Source organism: Protopterus annectens, chromosome 1.part1 (genome assembly GCF_019279795.1).
Source record: "Protopterus annectens isolate FY-2018-M chromosome 1.part1, PAN1.0, whole genome shotgun sequence".
NCBI lineage: Eukaryota > Metazoa > Chordata > Ceratodontiformes > Protopteridae > Protopterus > Protopterus annectens.
The window spans coordinates 1,367,618,696-1,367,644,603 of NC_056726.1; positions in this window are offsets into that span (position 1 = coordinate 1,367,618,696).

Genomic DNA, 25,908 nt, shown 5'->3' on the forward strand with positions numbered 1-25,908 from the left:
GGCTGATTAGCTTGTGGTCGGATCGGACCAAAGAAGAATTGACCTCTGGTGTGGAACACCGTTCGCCCATGTTGCTAATGACCAGGTCTAGGATTTTGCTTCCCCTGGTGGGGGTGTGGATAAGATGATCCAAGGCACTAGAATTTATGAATTCCAGAAAACGTTGAGCAAAAGAGTTGGTACAAGAGTAGTTTTCCCAGTTAATGGTGGGGTAGTTGAAATCACCCATTATTAGGGTGTTGGGCTGTACCCTAATATTTTCCAGTGTATTAAGAAATGAGGAGTGGGAATCCTGGGGCGTGGTGGGGGATCTGTAGCAAGTTACAATTTGGATTGCGGCCATGCCCACACTTAGATGCACTTGGATAATCTCGGATGCATTATGCTGCGCAACTAGCCTGGAGGTGTGGATATCCTTAATGAATATGGACACGCCTCCACCTTTAGTGTTTCAGCCCAGGTTAGGTGGCCGAAAGGTGTCGTATGAATTATAGCCTGGTAATGCAGGGGTGCTCTCTGGAGCCTTGAACCAGGTCTCTGTCACTGCACAGATGTCGATGTTCTCCATTTTAAGGAGTGCCTTGAGTGAATGCATTTTGAGGTTTAGACTTCTAGCATTGAGTAGCATTACCCTCAGATTTTGCTTGCTTGTACCCTTTACGGTGGTGAATTTGTCATTTGAACTTTGCCTACAAAAGGCACTATAGGGGTGGCAAGAGCCTTAGCCAGTATCCAGAATCCCAAGGGTGACAGTTGCAGACCATCTCTGGCAAAACATCGTGGTCTGTCGATCATGTCATCCCAGGCAGACAGATACTGGATCCCCTTAGAATGACACCAGAAGCTTAGCCAATTGTTGAAGTCAATCATTTTATCCTTATACTGTGGTATCATTCTGGGTGATGGCAGGATGCTACTCAGGGTTAGGGTCATACCTGCCTGGGCTACAAGATCAGAGAGCTCCTCCATGTCTCTTTTCATGTAGTCCAGAGAGGGATGTCTCAGGTCATTCACACCAACATGGACAATGACAGAGTCATATTTATACTTCTTGTGGAGTGACCTGAGTGCGTGCATTTTGTGGCAGATCCTGGCACCTGACAGGCAGCTGACAGTAACTTTCTCCTTGTTTAGCCTGATGAGTGGAACATCAGTGTGCCTGAGTATAGAGTCACCTATGACTAGAGTGTTAGGTACGTTGTTATGCCTTATGGGCTGTGGTTGAGTGGCACACTGAGTTTGTGGGCTATGTGTCATTTGGGTTGTGTTGGGATGGTGAAGGTAGCATGCGTTTCTGCTTTGGAGGTCTCTGTTGCTTGAGCAGATTTTTATTGAGAGCTTCCATGAATGTAGATGTGTGTTTTGTGTTGCTATGTGTGTGTTTTGGTGTTGTAGGTTTTGAGGGACTATGTGATGAGTGTGGTGTGGTGTAAGTGTTTACCTTCTCCTCTTGAATGTCTAGTCAAATCTTGGGTGAAGAGAGCTTTGCTTCCAGTTTGGCTATATAAGTGCATCTCTCACAGGTTTTAGTATTGGGTGGTAGGAGGAGAGAGTTGTCTGTGTACATGAGGCAATTGCTGCATTGCCCCAAGATGCCCAGATTGATCAGGTAGACAGGAGAAAACACCAGGAGCTGACCCTTAGACATGCCTGGATAGTTGCTTATTTATTAAGTACTAAAAACTCTTTTGCTCTAGACAAGTGAGGAAGGTTGACTGTTGTAGTAATCTGTAGCTTATTTTGTGCTTACAATGAGTTCTGAACAAGTGCTGAGCTCAAAGAAACAGATTTGAGTGCTAAAACTAAAAAACTAGCTAGTTCTATGGGAAAATCTGAAGAGCAGACTTTACAGCACTAGGAATATTAGTTACAATCAGAGACTTGATCATAATCCTATATTTTATGATTAAGATTTTTATGGAAAATAATTCTTCCACAACAGTTCTTTCATCATCATCATCATCATCAACCCCCTTTTTTCACTTTTCTACATTGGACCAGGGTATCATCTCTTTCAATTCAATGCCACACTCCTCTATTCTTCAACACTCATGCATGACTGTCACAGATCATTTCTGACACAATCCATCCACCTCTTTCCTTAATACCCTTATTTCCTCTAACCTTCTTCCTGTCAAACCCAAATCTTCTCCACAGTATTGTCTTCTGCTTTTCTACACATGTGCCCAAACCACCATAATGTGTTCTCCTTGATCCTTTCTGCAATTGGAGCTACTTTGGCTTCTGCTCTTATGTCCTCATTTCTTCATCTGTCCCACAGTATGCATCCTATCAAATTTCACAGGCACTTAATTTCCATCACCTCTAGCTTTCTCATCTGCTCTGCCTTCACTGCCCAGGTCATTGCATTATACAGTAGTATTGGTCACACCATTGTTTTGTACACCTTATTATTCAGCTTCTTTGGCATTCTTCTGTTATAGACTACATTTGACACTCTTCTTATTCTAGCTTTGTCCTTATTCAGATTTTCCTTCTCCTCAGCCACCCCTTCCATATACTTGAAGCTATTAACCTGTCCCAGTATCTTCCTTTCTATCTTAATTCTCAACTTCTGATTTTCCCAGTTTGCTGCTGTTACCACTCTCTTATCTGTACTTAGTTTCATCCCATGTGCCTTCAGCTTTGCATTCATCCCATGTGCCTTCAGCTTTGCATTCCATTCCCCTATCCTTTGTTGAAGTTATTGCTCAGAGTCTGCCTGTAATGCCACATTGTCTGCATACAGCAACTTTGTTGATCTGTGCCCATTGGCTTATTTGCTAATGTAGTCCATCACTAATATGAATAGCAGCGGGCTCAGAACTGTACCCTGGTGCACACATATTCTCACAGGGAACCCCTCTGTGAGAGTGAATGCTGTTCATATGTGAGTCACTGGGTCCTTGTACATAGTCTGCACTAATTTTACCATTGTTTCTGGGACTTTAAACCACTGCAGTACTGCCCAAACCAGCTTTTTTGGACCTTGGAGTATGCTTTCTCCAAGTCTAGGAATGCCCAGTTGGACACTTTCCTCATCTCTAGCTTCTTCTCAATTATCTGTCTTGCTGCAAAAACTGGGTCAGTCATGCTGCATCCTGATATGAATCTGAACTGCTAATCTCCCATCTTACTTTTGGCTACTATGCGTATCCATCTATCAATCACCCTCTCCAGAATTTTCATGCAATGGGACGACAGTTTGATACCTCAGTACTGCCCACAGTTGTGAATGTCCCCAATACAGGTTGACTATCAATAGATACAGAATCCTGATATTTTCATTGCACATACAGATCCACATTCCCCTATGCTTGTTTCACATAGGCTTATTTGTGAGCATTCACACACACATATGCACACACGGTTCCACTTCATAATCTCGAAATACTGAAATCTCGAATTTCAGTATTTCGTAACTATAAAGCAGAATTATTCACAATCCCGAAACCCACAATCACGACTCACACAGTCACGAACATACATACACCATACACCACATAACACACACCATTCGACCCACAGCACAGAAACCACACAACCCTACACTACATGCAAGCAGGTGGGCAAGCCCCCTGCACCCCCCATGTGGGGGGCTATGGCTCCCCACACCTCCCCTACTTATATATACCAACTCTGAGATTGCACATAACGAAAAAAAGAATCACACCATGGCATTCTACACTCGCTCGCACACACACACACACACACACACACACACACACACACACACACACACACACACACACACACACACACACACACACACCTATTTACAAACAGAGGCAGACAGACGTATGCATAAACAACGAACAAATGATTTTGGAAATTCTCAAGCCTGTAATTAAATACCACAAGAATATGTATAAATCTGTGTAAACTAAGCTAAGAAGAAAGTAGCTATGTGCAAAACAGGCTGAGTATTGTGCACATGTTTTACTTTCATGAATGCTTTTGTATTTTTTCAGCATCTGGCAGTCAGCGGAGATTTGCACTAGTCTTTCAAGAATTTTATATGAGAATTTAAGTGTATTATGGCTCAGCACTGCTGGCTGGCAGTTTATCAACAAGCCTTGAATTCTCCCTGAAAGTATCCCTATATGAACAACCTATTCTGGATTTTATAAGCTATGAGAAATGGAAATGGCACTGTCTGAAAAAGGGTAGAAAGCAGGTAAGGAAAACACAAAAGAAAGCATGAAAAGGATTGTCCTTCATGAGGTTGGAGAGGATGGGTATTTTTTTTGGCGGGGGATCCCTATTTTACCAAATACTTATATGTACCATCCCAGGCTAGACAGCTTCACAGATTTCCCTGCTTTGATATTCCTTAGCAGGTTGTCTCCAGTGGTTAGGGGCCAAGGTCACTGGTTGCTTGGTGGTTAGTGCTGGAATAGCTTGTGTTGTACCCACTGAAGAAGATGCTCATCTGTTCCCCACCATCTCGCTACCACCCTCTCAACTGTAACCTCCACCATGCACTGAAGCCTAGCATGGTGGCTTTCAGGTTGCCACGCAACAGGATGCCCAGAGGCGTGGAGCCGCCACTTCCACCCTGCAAAGTAATCCCCCAGTGTGCAACAGGTGATGTTGAATGATCTTGCAACTGGGACAGCTGAGGTCATGTTACTCAGTTTCACTTATATCTGCAGAAACAAAAAAAGAGAAAGAAAGACACAAAACAAAAATTACTCATTTTAGTTTCCTTTCACTGCTTAACTTTGCAAAGAGCTAATTGTTTCCAAATTAGAAAGAAATGGTCTGTTGATTAACATGCTAACCATTAAATTATTTTATGTGAAAATGCCATCCTCTAGCATAAAAATTGGCAGACATTTCCTTTTACTAACATTTTTATTCATCTCAGCATGGACGACTGACTAAAGCTCTGAGAGAGAGAGAGAGAGAGAGAGAGACAAAGAGAGAGAGATTCTTCTCAAAAGTTGTTATGTTTTTAAAAGAACAATTGAAATATATATATATATATATATATATATATATATATATATATCTGTCTACACATCTACATATATATATATATATATATATATATATATATATATATATATATATATATATATATATATATATGGGTCTACTTCATATCCGTGGAAACCCATATCATCAAATTACATATCATCAAGACAAAATCCATGAAACTCCACATCATCAAATATTTACATTGTTAAATCCCACATCATGGAAAATAAGCAACATACATATAGGACACTACAATCTTGGATCTGGTATATTTAATTTCCTGCGGGTGTGGTGTTGCACGGGAACAAAGGAAGAAAGTACTTGTGCTATTTTATTGTCATTAGTTCTAAGTGTGCATTTTAATGAAGTCTTTATGTGGTGTTTCTTTAAGTGTGTGAAGAATTATGGCAGGTTGTCTTGTAGGACATTTTGGTTTTGATGTATGGCAAGTGATATTTTGAAGTAGATGTAATAGAAAGTTTTAAATGTTTTATTTATGGAGAGATTGGTGGATGGATTGGTTGGAGACATCCAGGAAGGAGTTATCAATAATGTTGGATTCAATAATGTAAATATTCAATGATGTGGTGTTTCGTGGATTTCATCTTGGTGATATGTAACGATATCAGTTTTTTGCAGATATGAAGTAGACCCACACACACACACACATACACAAATATATATGTATATATATATATATATATATATATATATATATATATATATATATATATATATATATATATCTTTAGAGAGAGTGAGCACATATCCTTGAATCTGTAAATATGTTTTGTTTATTTCTATCTATCTATCTATCTATCTATCTATCTATCTATCTATCTATCTATCTATCTATCTATATCCTGGCCAGAGTAGAAATGGTTTGTGTAAACTCATATAGGTTAATGTGGGTAGAACAGGTGTTCCAGTCAATGTTGCAATCTCCAAGTACAATGGTTTCCTGAGGGCAGGTACTAGATAATGAATTGAGGATACATTCTAGGGTGGATACATTATTCCCTGGACACAGACAATCCTTGTACATTTGTTATTGTTTATTTGAATTTTGGTGGATAGAATTTCTGCATTGTTTGCTTGGGGAGGATGTATGGGGTCCATAGTGACATTGAGAGTAGATTTATATATTACAGCTACCCCACCTCCTTTCCTAGTAGTCTTATCTAACCTATGAATATTATATCCAGGTGGAAGAATTTCAATATCAGAGGTTGATGGTTTTAGCCAAGTTTCTGTTAGACAGAGTATGTCAGGAGAATGGATGGTTAGGAGGGCATGTATATCATGCACTTTGTTATTTTGGATTCTGATATTGAGGTGACAGATCAGTAATGAGTTGATGGGGCAATTAATAGATGTTGTGTTGGTGAGGTGACGTGTGTGGGAGCCAGTTGTGTTAAGAGTGGGTGGGCCTGGGTTAGGATGAAAGTTACCACTAATTATGAGGTTATAGTGTAAATGTAGTATAAGCTTCAAAAATTTGTTTATTAGTTTATGATAGTGTCTGGTTTTTGAGTTGATATACCTAACATATGTAGGCTGATAGTTTATGCAGGGAGTGTTGTTTACTGCTGGGCTATATATTAGGTGTTCTTTTAAATTGTAAAATATATCTTTTATTTATATTCATAAACAGAGTAATCAAATGACTTGGAGAAAAAAAATATCAGATCAGTCAACTTGGTTTGAAAAATTTTGTTATCTAATGCTACTAGAGTCTGGCTGGAGACAGGAAAAGCTGCATGCCTTGTTAGATAATCATGTGCCGCTTTGTGCAGTCTGTGACAGCCAATATGCACACCTTTGTTGGCAAACTACATTACATCATCAAACCAGGTACTGTGCACCTTGTATCTGGTCGAACTGAAGCTTTTATACAACTTCTGCTCTCCTTAGTATGGGGAATGCATATAGATTTATATCTTGTGTACAGTACAGCTGGAAACATGTCACCGCAAGTGTACTGTCTTCATGTAAAAAAAAAACATAAATAATCCATATATTTGTTAATCTGTCTACACCACATTTTTGACCAGTGTGTCTGTGTTTTCATACCTGTGTTTTTGTGCTGCATTTTCTACAAATGAGGATTTACTCTAGCTTACAATGTTGTATATGAGCTGATGCTCTTTCAGAAGTATAGGGTATGTAGAACACACACACTGTCACCAGTCTTTGGTCTTCAGATATTATTATTATTATTAAGTTCATTCAGTGATAATTTTGCTTCTTTCCTTAAACCCAGTACCCACCCACTCAGTATGTGCATGTATACTCTGGTTAGTATGCTATTTATATACCCCCCCAGAATAAGGGTTACCATCCTTACCTTGCTGACATATAAAGTGCATGAGTGGAGCAGACCCCAGATAGGGTCTATATTAAATCAGCGAACGACCCCATGTAAGCGAAAGCTTACAATCCCGAACATTTAGAACAGCTGTTCCAAAAAAGAAAAAAGAAAAAAAAAGCTGTAAAACATTACATAAAGTGGGGGGCTTCACCCTCCCACACACACCCCGACATGGGGGGCTGTACCCCCACACCTCCCTACTTAAATATATCAACTCTAAGATCATACTACAGTGACAAAAATGGCAAAATAACGAAGGCGGCCAAGCGATTTCTTTCAGGGAAAGGATTTGCTTATATGCCGTTTCGGTATTTTGCCATTTCGTGCTTTCAAGTTCGATCAAGATGCATTTGAAAGAATGCGTCTTCACTCATATAATAGGGACCCCCCAGATAGTACCCACTGCTGCTCACAGCTGGTGTTTGATGAATTTTAGTCATAACTCCTGATGAAAATAGCTATCCAAGAGTTTAGCATAGCAATGAGGTGTTGTTTCAGGGAGTGACCCCTATCTGAACCCAAGAACATGACTGTCCACAACTCACATCCAACCTAACCTGACACCTGCTGTTCTCTATATCTGGCCTTCACCATGGTCAGTGTGAGCAGAATGCCCCACCCCCATGCTTCATCCACCCCATGCCCCCACCAGAAAGACAAGGAGGAATACACCTCATCATTCCTTTCCTACCCAATGCCATCATCTACAGGCACTGGAGTTGCTAGTTGAACAATTGTTACCTGTTCCTTAGTCAGGGCTCTGTCCCTCTATATTACTGAGCCGGCACAGTTCTCTGATATAATGATGAGCACCAGTAACATTCATTTTCTCTATGATCTACCAGGGGTGGTCACACCTATAAAATACTGTGTCAAATGATCTCCTGCATGTATCTATTACATGGTATGCTAGTAATTTAAATGTTATATACATGTTACTGCAGTGTCAGTAGAATGCCATGGTGCCAGGTATAGTACATTCTGATGCGTGACTGCCATCTAATCCCAGATCTTACCAGATCTGATGCCAAACTATGAAGTTCAGTTTCTCAAAATTAGGCCATCTCTACAGACAAAATAAAAAGAACTTTGCATAATTGTTTGCATGGGGTAACACATCCATCATCCCATGGTGAGAGTCTGTCTTCTTCACTTCTTATAATACTTCTTACTATACTTATTTTATTTTCATTATATCTCAAAGCTGTACTGTGCATCTATTACTTGTAAGACTTAAACTGTGATCTTCTTTATTACTTGTTTAGTGATGGTATTTGGAGCTTTTCTCCTCGGGCCTTTGCTGATAAAGGGAGCAAGCTCAGGCAGGCTAACCCGGTCAACAAAGGTCACATAAATAAATAAATAATACATTATTACCTCCAAATTTTCAGATCAGAGTGACAAGCCATTCAACCTTCCCCATTTGTACAAACAAGCTCACTGAATCAGTCAAGCAGGCTCCATATTATAGTATTGGTGGGCTCATAGCTCATTGCAAAAAATAGTGTGTGCATTGTTTTCCTCATGCAACATTAAATGGCAAAAGACTACTTAGTTGGAGTCTCTTGGAGAGATATATGGGCACCCAATTCCTTTCTTCAGATCAAATGTCTCCACTATTCCCTTACATTGGCTATTATCACCCCCTACTACATGTACGGGTGAGGAACTTGGAGTGGAGTCATCACCCATCACTATTGCTGGCAGTGAGCATCATCTTTAGCAGAAAAGAGTAATGACACAAATGTTGCACTCATGACATGCATACAAATTCATACACTTGTTATCTGCACCACTCTATATGTATCTTTTGTACTATTCCCATGTTATTCTTTAAATATGCCATGATTTTGACAAGGACTAAAGATGGAGTTGTCTCAATTTATATCAAAAATAAATATACCTCAAGGCTGGTCAAACAGAACAATGCACTAGAGCTGCTCCATGTTCAAATCACCATAGGCAAAATCCAATACCACTTCCTTGCAAGTTATAGGTCCTCCTGCAAGATCCAGGAAATCCATACCATGTATTTAAACATATTGGAAACACTTACCATCCAACTCAATACAATATTCAAGGTGATTTTAATTACCCCACTATTAACTGTGAATCATCTACAACACCAAATGTACAAGCACAGAGTTCCTGTATTTTGCAAACACAGAGTCCCTGGACAAGATTGTCAATACACCAACCACAGGTGCAACCATACCGGATCTGGTCCTCAGTAATATGAGAAAGTGCTGCACACCCCTTACTGTAATGTATTCTCTGGTGAGGTCAGACCACAAAATGGTCTCCTTTGAGGTGAAACTAAAATCTGGTACCCCAGCTTTCTGTCTTCTTCTTTCGGCTGCTCCCATTAGGGGTCGCCACAGTGGATCATCTGTTTCCATTTCTTCCTGTCCTCTGTATCTTGCTCTGTCACACCAAACATCTGCATGTCCTCTCTCACCACATCCATAAACCTTATCTTAGGCCTTCCTCTTTTCCTGTTACCTGGCAGCTTCATCTTTAGCATCTTTTTCCCAATATACTCTGCATCCCTCCTCAGCACATGTCCAAACCAATGTAATCTTGCCTCTCTGGTTTTGTCTCCAAACCTTCCAACCTGGGCTGACCCTCTAATATACTTATTCCTAATCCTGTCCACTCTCACCACACCCAGTGCAAATCTTAACATCTTTAACTCTGCCACATCCAGCTCTAACTCCTGCCTTTTTGTCAATGCCACTGTCTCCAACCCATATAACATAGCTGGTCTCACTACCCTCTTGTAGACGTTCCCTTTCACTCTTACTGGTACTCGTCTGTCACAAATCACTCCTGACACTCTTCTCCACCCACTCCATCCTGCCTGTACTCTCTTCTTCACCTCTCTTCTACACTCAACATTACTCTGGAACCCCAGCTAAACTTGTAATATTCAGGAACTGATCTAAGGCAACTTCTTGCTAATAAGTGATAATCTGGCAAAATTTCAAGCCCCCAAAACCCTGAGAACACTGCTGCCTATGCAGAACTGTTCACAGAAACCCTATAAAAGCATGTTAATAGCTGCACAGAGGCAGCTGTACTCACCATGAAGAAGTACTGAACTAACTAAAAAAAGCTATCCTGGTGGAATCACAAAATCAGTAGGCTGTATAACAGAATGAAGAAAATCATGGCAAAAATTAGGCGGTGCGGCATCAAGCAGGATACTAGTATGCTCATCAAACAAAACAAACAACTTAGAGGACAAATAAAGTCTACCAAAGCCAAATTTGAGGTAAATTTGACCTCCCAGGCCAAGAACAACCACAAGGCATTATTTAGCTATGACCACAACCTAAAAGGCAATACACAATTGCATGCATAGCTCATTGTAAATGGAGCCACCTGTACTGAGTATGTAGCAAACCTACTGGCTGATAAATTCATCTCCAACTTTACCCCTCTCTCCTCCTCAACCTTCCCTCAGGAAATACCATCAGCTATAACTCCCCCTGTTATCCCTAGGGAACAGGTCCTTAATGCTTCTCTAAGGTCAATAACACTACATTAATGGGCCCAGACAATATCCCAGTATGCCTTCCAAATAGAATGAAACATGACCTATCTGGGCCTCTGGAATTGCAATTTAACTGTAGCCTCCAAACAGGCTTTGTGCTTCATGAATGGAGAACAGCAACAGTCATTCCTCTGCATAAAGGTGGGCCATCTACAGACCCTGGAAACTACATACTCATAAGTCTCACTTGTCCTATAGATATATATATATATATATATATATATATATATATATATATATATATATATATATATATATATATATATATTATATAAAGCCATGGAAAGAATTCTCATGGGAATAATCAATAGTGGTATAGTAAACCTCCAAACACTGGACCCAACCCAGTATGGTTTTTGTCAAGGGCAAGTTATGCCTTCTCAACCTGGTGGACTTCTTTGAAAAGGTCACCAAAGCAATGGATGAGGACGAAATGGTTTACATTGCCTACCTTGACCTGGCCAAGGCATTTGACACAATACCCCACTCAGATATTGTTGATAAACTCAAGAGGTTATGTAAAACTCCATATGTCACCTGGTGGAGAGCCAAAAGGCTCACAGACAGGATTCAGGAAGTTAGAATTGGGGAGTCTACCTCTGCAAAGAGGACAATCACAAGTGGAGTCCATAAGGGTTCAGTACTTTGAGCATTCTTTTTTGCAGATTACTCCTCTGAAGTCAAGGCCAATGTCAATGGTCTCTGGCTGACTAAATTTGCAGATGATTGCAAATTAGGAGCTGTCATTGAATTTCACACTGAAACGAATGGTCACCAGGAAGGGCTGACACAGACAAACAACTGGAGTCAGAGCCATGGACTAAAACTAAATGTCAGGAAATGCATAATAGTATCTTTCAGGGAGTCATCCATCCCTGGTAACTAACATATTGACAACACACCCCCTTAGAGCTGACCCAGTAAACTGGGACTTAGAAACACACATAGACAGTAATCTAGCCTTTGACCATCACGTGTCTACAGTAATAAGGAAGCCATTCTATGTTTTGCAACTTATTAACAAAGGTATGGAATCTAGGTCCAAGGAAGTCATTGTTCCACTGTATTTCCTTTCAACAGACCTATCATTGAGGGCAATGCCCCCTTTGGAATGTACCTAACCAGACATATCCAACAAATGGAGCATCTTCCTTTATTAAGTACACGTATATATATATATATATATATATATATATATATAAATTAGCCAACCTGCTAGCATATAAGTTCAGTGCAAACCTCACCCCCCTGTCCCCCCCAAGGCCCATTCATCATCCCTTATACTTGTCCTGCACCTTACACCTCCATAGATCAAGTGTTAAAGGCCCTATCCAAGGCAAAGAACACAGCTTCCATGGGACATGATAGCATCCCAGTCTGTATTCTGCAACATCTACAGCAAGAACTAGCTTCGCCATTGAGCACCTTATTCAACTATAGCCTAAGTACAGGCTTCATTCCAGCAGAGTGGAGAACTGCCATTGTCATCCCTTTGTACAAAGGTGGTGCCACTACTGACCCTGGAAACAATTGCCCCATTAGCTTGACAAGTTTGAGGTGCAAGGCCATGGAGCATATTTTTATGGACCTCATAAAAAAGGACAATGGCAATCTCTGAGCACTTGACCCCACCCAGTTCATCAAGGGCAGATCTTGCCTATTTAACCTGGTTGACTTTTTTGAGACTGTCACCAAGGCATTGGATGGGGGAAAGTCAGTACATACAGCTTACCTTGACTTGGCCAAAGCCTTTGACACAATCCCCCTTTTGGGCATCATTAAAAAGCTAACAGAACTTGGCGTAAATTCCTATCTCACCAGGTGGGTGGCCAACTGGCTCACTGATAGGAGCCACAAGGTCAAAATAAGTACCTCTACCTCAGACAGCAGACCTGTCACTAGTGGTGTCTGCCAGGGATCTATCCTGGGACCCCTATTGCTTGGCATCTACTTCTCAGAGGTCCATGTAAAGACAAAAGGCCTATGGCTGGCCAAGTCTGTGGACGACTTTACGTTGGGTGCTGTCATTGACTTCCCAGATGATGTTAACATACTTCAAGAGGGTCTCACAGCAACAAATGACTGGTGCCAAAGTCATGGCCTTAAGTTAAATGCAAAAAAATTTATTATCATACCATTCAGCAAAAACACAGCCCCTACTGATTACCACATTAGTGGCAACTCCCTAAGCACACAACTTGTGCTGAGAGACCTGGGTACACAAGTTGATAACAATCTCACATTTGACCATCATGTAGTGGCAGTGGTCAGAAAAGCTTTTTACTTGGATCATCTCATAAGTAAAGAAATTGCATCCAGAAAAAAGGAGGTTATTACCTCTCTGTACTCCTCCCTCATTAGGCCAATGATTGAGTACAATGCGCCATTTGGTATGTACCTCTCCAAACACTTGCACCAACTAGAAAGGCCACAGAAATACCTCACAATGAGAATTCATGGCCTCTAGCACCTGTCCTTTGTGGACAGGCTCAAATCACTATCACTCTAGTCTGTATCATACAGATTGCTCAGAGGTGATCTGTGTCTCTCCTTCAAGGCAATCTCAGACCCTGCTGTGTTACAGATGCTCCATATCTATAAGTCTAACTCCTCACATAGTACCTGATCAAAAGGCTTAAATCTAATATGACATTAACAAAACCTGCTGGAGAGACAGGTTTGTCTCCCAGGGGCTGCCCCATCTCTGGAACAGACTCCCCATACATGTAAACAAAGTATGTTGCTGACCCTCTTCAAGCACAACCTTGATTAGTGGATGGGCAACCACATATTTGTCACAGGGCTTCCACTTGTGTCCCTCATTGACAGGGGCAACAGGTACTGACTGAGGTTTATATTTTGGGGATAAAATCTTGGCTAGTCTTGTAAGGGCTCCAGAGCCATTAGCCTAGTAATCTCCTATGATCCTATGAGCCTGTGATATCCTCACCATCCTGACACTAGTGGAGTCCCTCAAGGCTCTCTTCTAGGGCCATTCATTTTTGCCTTGTTTTCATAAATATCAGAACTGACTTCAGTGTCTATCTCTTTTCTATGTGGCACATCTCATTACTAAGGGTTTTGCATCCAGGAAGAAAGAGGTCATTGTCTCCCTCTACTCTTCCCTCATTATGCCAATCATTGAGTACAATGCCCCATTTGGCATGTACCTCACTAAACACCTGCAACAACTGGAGAGCCCACAAAAGTACCTTACAAAGAGGATCCTAGGCCTTAAACATTTGTCCTATATGGACAGACTTAAAAAACTCCAACTATTCTCTGTCTCATATCGCCCACTTAGAGGCGCTCTCTGCTTGATTTACAAAGCCATGTCTGACCCAGCTCTGTTAGAAATGCTACATCTAAATAAATCCCAGTCCCTCCGCACCACATGCTCCAGAGACCTCAACCTCATTACCACAATCAACAAAACATGCTGGGGGGACATGTTCATAACCAAGAGACTGACCATGCTATGGAATAGACTTCCCATACATGTCAAGCAGAGCACCTCACTGGCCCTCTTCAAGAGAAATCTTGATGAGTGGATGGAAAATAGAAAATTCACCTCAGGGATCACTCCAGTGGCTTTATTCGACAGAGGCACTGGGAACTAAGGTCAGGTGGCACAATGCCAGCGTAATCCAATGGGCTAGGCTTGTAATGCCATTAGCTTAGTACACACATGTGAACCTATGAACAAAACATGCAGATGACTGCAAACATGGGAGCAAATGTACTGTGGTGGACTTTTCTCCCCTGGCCTCAATGGAAAATGGGCTCTACCCAGTTGGACTTTCAACAAAGACAAATAAATAAATAAATAAATAAATAAATAAAAATTCACTCATCATGTTGACAACATCTCTATTCAAATGGCTCTTAACATTGTACATAAATGGTGCAGTAAAAATTATCTTGCTTTCAGTGTAAAAAATACAGTATTTTGGCATGTGAGAACCCCTTCCTCCAGCATTATATACTACTGACATGCAACAACTGAAATAAAAAAAAAAAATAGCAAAATACTGGGAGTCCTTGTAGGTGGTCACCTTATGTTTGATTTCCACATAGACACTACTGTCCAGAAGGTGTGAGAAGTTGACATCTTGAATCACTATGGAGTTAACAGCCATGGCAAGGAAAAAAATCTTTATCATTTATGTAGCTCTTATCAGACAAATTAAAATACTGAAACTTGTTCTGTAACATGACATCTGATACAGATACAGAAGGTACAAGCATTACTTACAAAAAGCCTATAATAACTTCCTCTCTTCTTTGCATTTTATTGCTGGTTTTTTTTTAAGAAGACCTAAATCTGATGTACAGAGCCTTAAAGGACCCGATACGATTTGAAAGCTTTTGCTTAGAATACCATCATACTGACTTGACCACAAGGGGTCAATCAGTCACAAATACAATTAATATGAACCATACCATGAAATGTGATGGCTTCATACCTCAGAGTCCCAAATCTGTGGAAGGAAATGGATGACCGCAATGGGACGCACGGCATTAACTCTTCAATGGCTACCAGGCCTTGATCTTTTCTCCAAACGTATGGATCTTTAATCCTATGTCCATTCTAAGAATGCTAGACTATCATGATGATAACTTCTAAATTACACATGATACAAAAGTTGATAGAATTATATAACCTTCTGTTTAATTTTTTCAAGTATTTTGGGTTTATAATACCATAACCGGGATGGATACCATTTGTAAGTCAGTGTATGATTGCATTTCATGAAATAAGTATTGTTTCAGTCTTTGATGTTGGCCCTTCGTAGTACCTACAATGTGCCCAGAATTGCCTCCTGCATTTCATATGGAGTTACATATACTGGTAACATATCGAAATATGACCGTAAATACTTTTTTATTATACCAGCTTCTCCTACTATTATTGGAACTGTCTATGTATCTTCCACATTGATCTCATTTCTGCCTGCAAATCCTTGTATTTTATGACTTTGTGACACTGTGTATGTAAGGCACTGTAAATACTGGGTGTAGCAATTTCAATGATCAATGCTACTTTTGTCTTTTTTTTCCTGGACTACTATGTTTTGTTTTGTTTTTTCCACATCTTTTTTTTACATTATTGGTGATAGGCGATCCCATGTGATATAAAATTCATCATTCTCTACAATACTTTGTGATTCATGCATCCAGTGCTTTTCAGCTACTTCAGTACTGTAGTGTTTGCACAAGCCCCAGTGCAACAGTCTTTCCACGTTATTTTGTCTTTCACTACACAGGTCCTTTGCCATAACTGTATCTCACCCAGCAACAAGATGAGCAAATTTTTCTAGTTCTTTTTAAGAGGATATGTATTTGTCTGTTTCTTATACATGCTCAATGGACTTTGTAACCTAACATGTCATGGTTGTAACATCCCTGTATTCTTCCCTTATAAGGCCAATTATTGAGTACAATGCCCCCTTCAGCATGTACCTCACAAAACACATGCAGCAGCAGGAGAGACCACAGAGGTTCTTCATCAGAAGAATCCAGGGCTTCAAACATCTACCCTACACAGAAAAGCTAAAATCCCTGTCCCTCTACTCAGTTTTATACAGACTCCTCAGAGGTGACCTCTGTCTGGCATACAAAGTAATCTCAGACCTTGCTTTGAAGGGACTACTGCATATCCACAAGTCAAGCTCCACTCGAGTAACCCACACATGCAACCTCAACCTGGTCTGTGACATCAATAAGACTTGTTGATGGAACAGATTTATGTCCCAGAGACTCCCCTATCTGTGGAATAGAGTATCTCTCCATGTCAAGCAGAGTACCTCATTATCCCTTTTTAAGTGCAACCTGGATTACTGGATGGAAAACAGAAAATACACGCCTGGGATTCCACCTGTGTCCCTGCTGGACAGGGGCTTTGGGTGCTGACCTGTCTAAACATGGGCTAAACTCTTGACTAGGCTTATAAGGTCCTCAGGGCCAATAGCCTAGTAACTTCATATGATTCCTATGATTCTATGTGCTAAGATACACTCTCCTGGGGTGTTATTATTAACCTTCCATCATTTGGTTTCAATTCACCTCTCTTTAACCATTCATGTGTCAAATCCTAATCAGCACAATGTTGCTCCAGGAGATCTCTGTACTTGCACATTATTCATGTCTATTCCACATTTCTTTTCTTCTCATCTGATACATCTCCTTATATTTGTCCTTTTTTTTTGGCACATTCAGTTGCTGTTTAATTTTTATATATTTCTGGTTTGATTTCCATTCTTGCTTCATAGCAAAATGCCTCTGCTATTCTAAGCTGACTAGTCATCTTTAACTTCTTCTCCTCGTATTTTAAAACTTTTACTTTGTTTGGATGAGATGAGATCAGCATATATGCTTGCAGCCCCACGACTGCAGATCTTTACATGTAATCAATGTGGAGGAGACCCAGACATCCTTCAGAAAGAGGAATATATGATCTTGGTATACTCTAATTTTTATAAATCACTTAATAAGCATGAAGCATTTTTCTTGTTTTCTTGTCCAAGTGATCCAATACCATTTGGGGCCAGTCAATCAACAAAAAACTGTAACTCATAATAGGAATAGCAAACTGGTTTACAGTTTGGACTTTATTCCTAGATGTCAAGGCAGATTTCAGTATTAGTTTAATTCATCTGAAGTATTCCTTACTCATTTTTTCAGGTAATTTTGAGCACAGAAATGGAAATTGGCTAGGCTAAAAATGGCCTGCAATGTCAGCCAGCTTATTACTTACCTATGAACCTATGAATCTATGTTCCATGTTTTCTTGCTGACCCTTCATCAGTTCCCAAATATATATATATAGACTCCCTCCTGCTTAAGTTCTTTTATATCACATCCCCATCCCAGATAGATATTTTCTAGGTTCTGTAGCTTTCCTGCTTTGTACATTGCTTTTGCACATTTATCAAGACCAAGTGACATTCTTATATCATCTGAGAAAGTTTTAACCACTTGTAATGTGCTTTCACCTCCTCATCTGACGAAGCCAACAGTTTTAAGTTATCCACAAAAATCAGATGAGAAGTCTTTAAACAAGGTTGTTTTCTGGGAACAAAATTGGAACATGTCCTAATCTGTTAAGTAAGCAGCTTAATGGGTTAAGGCAAGACAAAACATAAGTGGTTATAGAGAATCACCCTGGAATATCCCCCCTTTGAATTTTTAGCCCTGAGATAATAATTTATTCTTTGCCATGGCTTAACTGCAAAGTGGTTTGCCACTGTTTTAAGGTCACTGTAATGTTATTTATCTGTGAGCATTTTTTTATCCATGAATGTAGGATTCTAATTTTATTTAATCTATCCATAACATACTAAGATTCTTCCCATTTTTACAATTCTCTATTGTGGTATTGTAGTTTTTACTTAGCAACAAATGAAACTTTGTTCCATATGACTTTCTCTTGTTACCTTTTGATCAATTGCCATAATTGAGTGTTTTTTAAATGACTACAAAATCTGTCTGCATCAATTCCAGTACATAGTTTGTATATTGTTGGGAGGATTATAGAGTTACTTTTAAGAAGGAGTATTGTTTCTCATGTTGTTAACCAGGACAGTGTCTACTCTGGATGGGCATATAATTAATTCTTAATCAGGGTTAAATACTTATATAAAGATCTTAAAAAAATTAGTCAAAAGCTAGGTGATGCATATGGGCCTGGGGTTTTCTTAATAGGAACTTTTCTTTCTTTTGTTTCACTTTCTCTGGCTGTTACTTCATCCCGTGTTTTATCTTCAACATTAAAACTCTTTAGTGTTCCTTTTAGTTTTCTGTCCACTCAGCATCATTGTTAGGTTCCACAGAGTTTTCATAAATATTTCTCCAAAATGTGTCTCTTTCTTCTTTTTTTCCAGTGTTGTTTCTATTCTATTCCTTTTCTTTGTTTCCCAAATCAATTTAAAACTCTTTGGGTCATCAATGAACTGATTATTTTCTACTTTTCCTTTACATTAATCTACATATCTTTTAAGTTTGTTTTCTGCCTGTGCTGATAATTTTAGTTTATTATATGCAATAGTGTAGACGATGTCGCTAGATTATTGTCACTGTTGAAGTCACAGCCCAACCTCTTGTGCAGAAATGGGAAAAAGTGGTTGTGGATTGATGGATGGATATGCCATAGTGAATGACAGATCCTGATCTGTTTTGATATTGTGTACAACAGATTCTGGTCTGTTTTGATAGTGAATATGACAGATCCTGATCTGTTTTGAGATTGTGTATGACAGATCCTGGTCTGTTTTCTTGTGTATGACAGATCCTGATCTGTCTTGATATTGTGTACAGCAGCTCCTAGTCTGTTTTGATATTGTGTATGACAGCTCCTGGTCTGTTTTGATAGTGTGTATGACAGATCCGGGGCTGTTTTGACATTGGGTACAACAGATCCTGATCTGTTTTGATATTGTGTACAACAGACTCTGGTCTGTTTTGATAGTGTGTAAGACAGATCCTGGTCTGTTTTGAGATTGTGTATGACAGATCCTGGTCTGTTTTGATAGTGTGTATGACAGATCCTGATTTTTTTTAATAGTGTGTATGACAGATCCTGGTCTGTTTTGATAGTGTGTATGACAGATCCTGATCTGTTTTGATATTGTGTATAACAGATCCTAGTCTGTTTTGATATCATATATTACTTTTATCTCAACTATCTATCTAAGTATTTTTGATAATCTGTTCTCCCTTCTTTACTCTCCTAATAGTGATACTTCTTATCTTAACTGCTTTACAGTTTTCTGCATTCAGTGCTTCCAACGTAGCATTTTATTTATTCCCTTCCTGTACCCTTATTGCTCTATATTTTTCTGGTAAAACTTTATTTGCTAATAATTTACCTGCATGGTAATATATCCTATTTATTTGTGTTATATCACAATCATTTATTTTAATATCGCTAATTAATCTGTTCATCTGTTTTACCAAAATTTTAATATTTTGTGTCTTATTTGCATTCTGTAATCAGCACTGAATACAGAAACTCATTTTATTCACTCCAAAAAATCAATACCCCTAACCAAAAATGAATTTACCATCAAATCAACAACATTTACCTTGAAGTAGTGCCATATACCAATCTTCTAGTGGCCATCATAGATGAACATCTAATTTTTGACCAGCATATTAACACAAACATCAAAAAAAACCCATCAGAAACAAGGCATCCTGTACAGGCACAAACACTTCCTCACCAATGCAGCAAGACTACCCCTTGCTTCTTCCTTTCTACTTCCATCCTTGCTCTATGGTGCACCTCTCCTTACTGATATACAATCCTTTCTTAAATCTAAACTGGACTCATGCTACAGTAAAATCACAAAATTTGTAACTAGCATCAAGCATTCCTCCCACCACTGCGTTATCACTCTAACATTTAAACTGGATAGAACTTCACCATTATCTAACATACCTGTAACTAACAACAGCTCATAAGCTAATCTATGAGCCTTTTTGTTGTCCTGTCCTCTCCTCTCTATTCATCATGTATTACCCAAACAGATCTCTGCGATCAGTTAATCAGATGATTCTTAATGCAGCAAAACCTAACCTTTCAACAGGTCAAATGCATTATCCATATGATATAACAATACTATAGAATGCTCTCTCTCCTTTAATTAGGTCTACTGGCAACCATGAATGCTTCAAGCCTTCGTTGAAACAACACCTGTTCTCACATTGGCTATGTACATGTCCCAGCACTGACTATAAAAAAAACAATATGTCTAACCTTCCTACTTTTCCTCCCCATCTCACTGATGGCTCAGACTCCGCATATATACATTCAGTGCTTCCAGCTTACTAAGTCCACCATGTGCCACCCAGCCACACATAACCTACTATATCAGTTACCTAGCATATCTTCATTCTTGATGCCTGTATAACAATAGCTCTAAGGATGTCCCTTATTATTAGATTCTTTAAGCTGCTGCTCTCCATCTTTCTCTCTCTACTGCAAAACTGCAACACTGTATTGTTCACACAATCGCTATTATCCTATGTCATCAATTGTATTCTTGTTTGGCTTGCATACGTAAAGTCTAACATCTGTATAACTAGTATTATCTATTTTATTATATCCCCTATTCTGTAATGTAGTGTTCTGTACCATCGCTGCTTGATTTCTGTATTTTGATTCTGTAGCTTTATCACGTTGTTTGTTTTTGGAACTTTTCTCCCAGGGCCTCTACTGAAAACAGGCTCACCCTGCCCCAGTAGATCTCACAGTAAACAAATGCAAATAAATAAATTATAAATAAAATAAATATTTCTTTTATCAACCTTAATATGTCTGTCTATTAAATGGTGCAGATCTTCCCTTAGATCATTCCCTTATAGACTAAGAGCACCTTCTTTGCTATCCATTTCCTGTGACATATCTTCATCAGATGCACCCTTCTTTATCTGCTATTTGCCCATATGGGAGATCATTGGCCTATCACACTGCAGCAGTGTCCTCAGCAAAGTTTGGCACTGTTTCTTGTTCCTTCCCTTGTTAGGCAACTTCAGCTGAACTTTTGTTCCAGTATCCTAGAGAAGGATCCAAAGCATCACCATGTGGGAAGTCTTTAAATGCCTCCCACTCCATCTGATTTTCCTTAATCTGGGGACTCATTGTTCCATCATACTGAGACATTACTTCTGTTCGATTTTCTACACTAAATCGGTCACTTCACATGTGATCCATAATATCAGTTTATTTGTTTAACTTCTTCATTACTAATCCATTTTCTGGTTTCTCCCTTTGTTTTCTTATTTTTTATAGTGAAATTTTTCATATCTGGGACCCTTTGCCTGTATTTCTCTTCAAGTATCTTAGGTGTTTTTTTAATATATATCTATATATAGATGGATTACTTTTGCTATCTTTCTCCTTTACATAAATATTGCACCATATCAAATCTCTTTTTCTGCCCCATGTCCATACTTCTTCTTCATATACCTCCTGCTCCACTTGCTTCTCCTTAAGCTGGGAATTCCTTGTTCCATCATCTTGTGACACTGCCGGTGCTTGATTTTCTACATTAAATTCTTCACTTTGCAGATAATCCATGACTTCGGTTTCTATTTGTTTAACATCAACCTTACTATTCCTCTTCACTACATTACCCCTTTGTTCTCTTATTTTTTGTATTGTGAAATTTTCCAAATCTGAATGCCTTTGTCTGTATTTCTGTTCAAATATATTTGCAGCTTTGTAGTGATTAGCTTGGCTTCATGCTTTGCATGCATATTGCACCATACCAAATATCTTATTTCTTTTCCATGTCCATATTTGTTTTTTATATCAAAAGTCTCTTGGTTTTAGTCTTTAGATTTTCTGTTACTTCTTTTTTCAGATAGCCCAACGTTTCTTCATCTATGTAATGTTTTTTCATGGACTGGTTGATAAATGAGCACATTTTTTTTATTTGAAGATTTTGACAGTTTTTCTTGCATATGTATTTATCTTTCCTCTAATTTCTCTATTAAGCTTTTTGAATATCTTATAGGTTCATAGGTGTGTACTAGGCTAATGGCCCTGGAGCCTTTACAAGACTAGCCAATAGAGGTGCCCTGGAATCATGCTGCCCAAGGTTAGTTCCCAGTGCCTCTATCAAGTAGAGCCACTGGAGTGATCCCCAGGGTGAAGAGGGCTAGTGAGGTGCTCTGCTTGACATGTATGGGAATGTATGGGAAGTCTATTCCAGAACATGGGCAGCCTCTGAGTTATGAACCTGTCCCTCCAGCATGTTCTGTTGATTGTGGTAATGAGGTTGACGTCTCTGGAGTGTGTGGTGCAGATGGACTGGGATTTCTTTTGATGTAGCACTTCTAACAGAGCTGAGCCAGACATGGCTTTGTAAGTCAAGCAGAGATCACCTCTTAGTAAATGATATGAGACAGAGAATAGCTGGAGTTTTTTGAGTCTGTCCGATTTATCAGGAAATTATGCACTTTTTGCACAATAGTAACAATACCTAATTGTTTCCTTTTCCTCAATAGTCTACTCTGTCATTTATATGGCTTTTTTTTGGCCTGTGAGTTTTTTGTGTTTTCGTGGATAACTACTTGTTTCTACAAAATGGGGGTGGCGGGTCATCCTCTACCTGAGCTTAGCCCAAGTCCATTGTAGGAATGTATTTTTCCAGTCCTAGCACCAGTGCTTATACCAGGATTGGGCACTTCTTTTTATCCTGGGGCCTGTGCATTAAGCTGTCTTTTTAGTTTTTAACCTTCCTCTCTCCATGCTGTACACCCTATAAATTACAGTCTATATATCGGTGTTACCTTGGTGAGATTTTGGAAAAACAGGGTCCATTACATGAAGGTACTCACCAAGACTTGAAAATAAATTCAGATCTAGCAAATGTTCTTGCTGATTTCATCATCTCCCTCTTTGCAACCCTGTTTATATATGCCATACCACCTCATATATGCCCCCTCATGCTATTACATATGTCCTCCCATTTCAGCTGTTATGGCTTTGATGCCAAACTGGGTGGATCCTGTATCACCCAGCAAATTACTACTCTGCAGCCCTATGCATTATCTAAATGACACCGTAGTGCTTCTGCTGGAGTAGGATATATACTTGGCTATTTATTGCATCCATTTTTGTGAATTTGGATAACTAGGAGGCAGTTTGCTTAAATTCTGTCAAGGCTTAGCATTTCTGTTGATAGCTTTCCAAAAGATAAAGTCCAAAAAGTGTGAATCTAAAAGTATAGCTATAAAAAAATAATTACAAGAAGACTATTTTTTCAAGTGGGCACACATAACCACACTATGTGGACCTCTAACCCTACAGCACCCCATGGTCACAATACAGTGAAGTAACGGGGAAAATCTTTCAAAACTGTACTGCCAACACTCAGATTATAAAACAATGCAGTTAAATGGTCAAAACTCAGACAACTGTATGACCCTGAAGGAAGTATAATTATACCATAGTAGGCACCTATGTTATCCTCAATATGGTGATGAAATACTCCTCTGGCAAGGATGCAGTGCAAGTACGTGTGTGTGTGTGTGTGTGTGTGTGTGTGTGTGTGTGTGTGTGTGTGTGTGTGTGTGTGTGTGTGTGTGTGTGTGTGTGTGTGTGTGTGTGTGTGTGTGTGTGTGTGTACTGCATAATGCACTTGGTTGCTGTGACCCAAAAACCTCTTATCTGAACTCTGCAATGTGTAGAAGTACCATCTGCATAAAGACCTCGCAGAGTGTGCAGAACTATTTACACATTTCATATTGACTTTCATAAGCCTGACAACATACTGTGTGGTTTCCCACTGTCCACGATTTTGCATAATACCACTTTTGCTTTAGTTTTGCTACATTCTTCTTTAACTTTGTAAAATTCTGGAAAAATCACCGAATATTACAAATACTATGTTAGTGTTCCAAGCTTCTTATTCTTCAGAAAATACATGACAATGCAAATCCTTTTATTCTGTGTACTTCCTAAGTGAAAATAGTTGTATCTATAAAATGTTCCTGAATTCAGGCCTTTAAACTCTGAGAAATATGATGCAGTTATTTATTATAAACAGTTTTCATCATGCTTTTTGAATGTTTTACAACTGTGCGTGCTTTGTCTTTATTTTAGATTTTAAGTACAAAAAATCATTTTTACTTATCAGAAACTGAGGGATAAACACATGTTCTCTTTTTAATTAAATTGTCTTATGTCCACAGTTTCTTGAATTTCTTGAAGACTGTGAAACAAACCGCAGTGCTTGACAATTATGAAAATCATCATGCAACTATGAAAGAAAAGCCTATATTCTCCTGTATGCATAAAAAACATAGCAAGTGGATAACCCACAGAGATGAATGTTGTCAAATCACCTCAAATCGCAAAACTAGGTGACTTGTGCTTTTTAAATTACCTGAATACTTACATTGTCCCTGCTGATTTCTGCTTCTGCTCTCTTCACACACAAGTTTCACACACTTGCCATTATAATGTTACTATTCATTAATCTGAAAGAGTAAAGGCAATTTGGAACACCTGTGTAGCAAAACAGAAAAAAAAAACAACACGGGGAAACAAGAAAACAGAGTAATTAAGTGCAATAATCCCACTGGAATTTCTGTCTAGGATAAGTCCCTCCTAAAATGTTATGTGAAAAAACAGTAATTATACAATGCTCTCCAATTAATATTCCAAAACGTGCACACTGATTGGTCAGCACGCCCATTGTAAATCACTCTTATACTAATGGAAAAAGGTCAGGTCGCCCGGACTTTTTCCATTAGTATAAGTCCTTTTTTTTTTTTTTTTTTTTTACAGCAAGACATCTTTTAAAAAGCAATGGAGATCTTGCTTTCTCCATTGCTTCCACACACAGCTCTGATGTACTGCGTAAGCATACTCATGCGCAGTACATCAGAACTGCCGCAGAATACCAGAAAGCTGCAGAAGGGCAGCACGGAGGCATTATACAGTGCCATTATTTAAGAAAAGTAAGTATTTTTTTCTTAAATAATGTCATTGTATAATAGCAATAACCCACTTCTGGGTGTGGGTAATGCTGGATTTACCCACGGTTGTCTTTGTTTGGCCACTCAGGCTTTGCCCTCATGACCAAACCACACCAACCATTGGTAAATCCAGCATTACCCACACCCAGGCGTGGGTTATTGCTTAAATAATCATTGTTTTGGATTTTATTACCACAGACACTACTGCACGTATAATATTATGACTGTTTGCATTTTACTTTTGTAAATCACAGTTAGGAGTCTTGAAATGGTATATGACTTGATAAAAAATAAATGGTCCTGCAAAATCTTCTTCCATGCTCTTATATGACTGAAGGTTCCAGCTAAGAAACAGTACAGCAGACTCTGTGAACAGGAACAATATAACCTTTTTTGGATACATTAGAAAGTAAAATAAAGCTATTCGAGACACAGCATATCAAAACTTTGCAAATTATTCGGCACATAGGCAGGTGGTAGCACTAAAAAGACTGAGATAATAAACCAG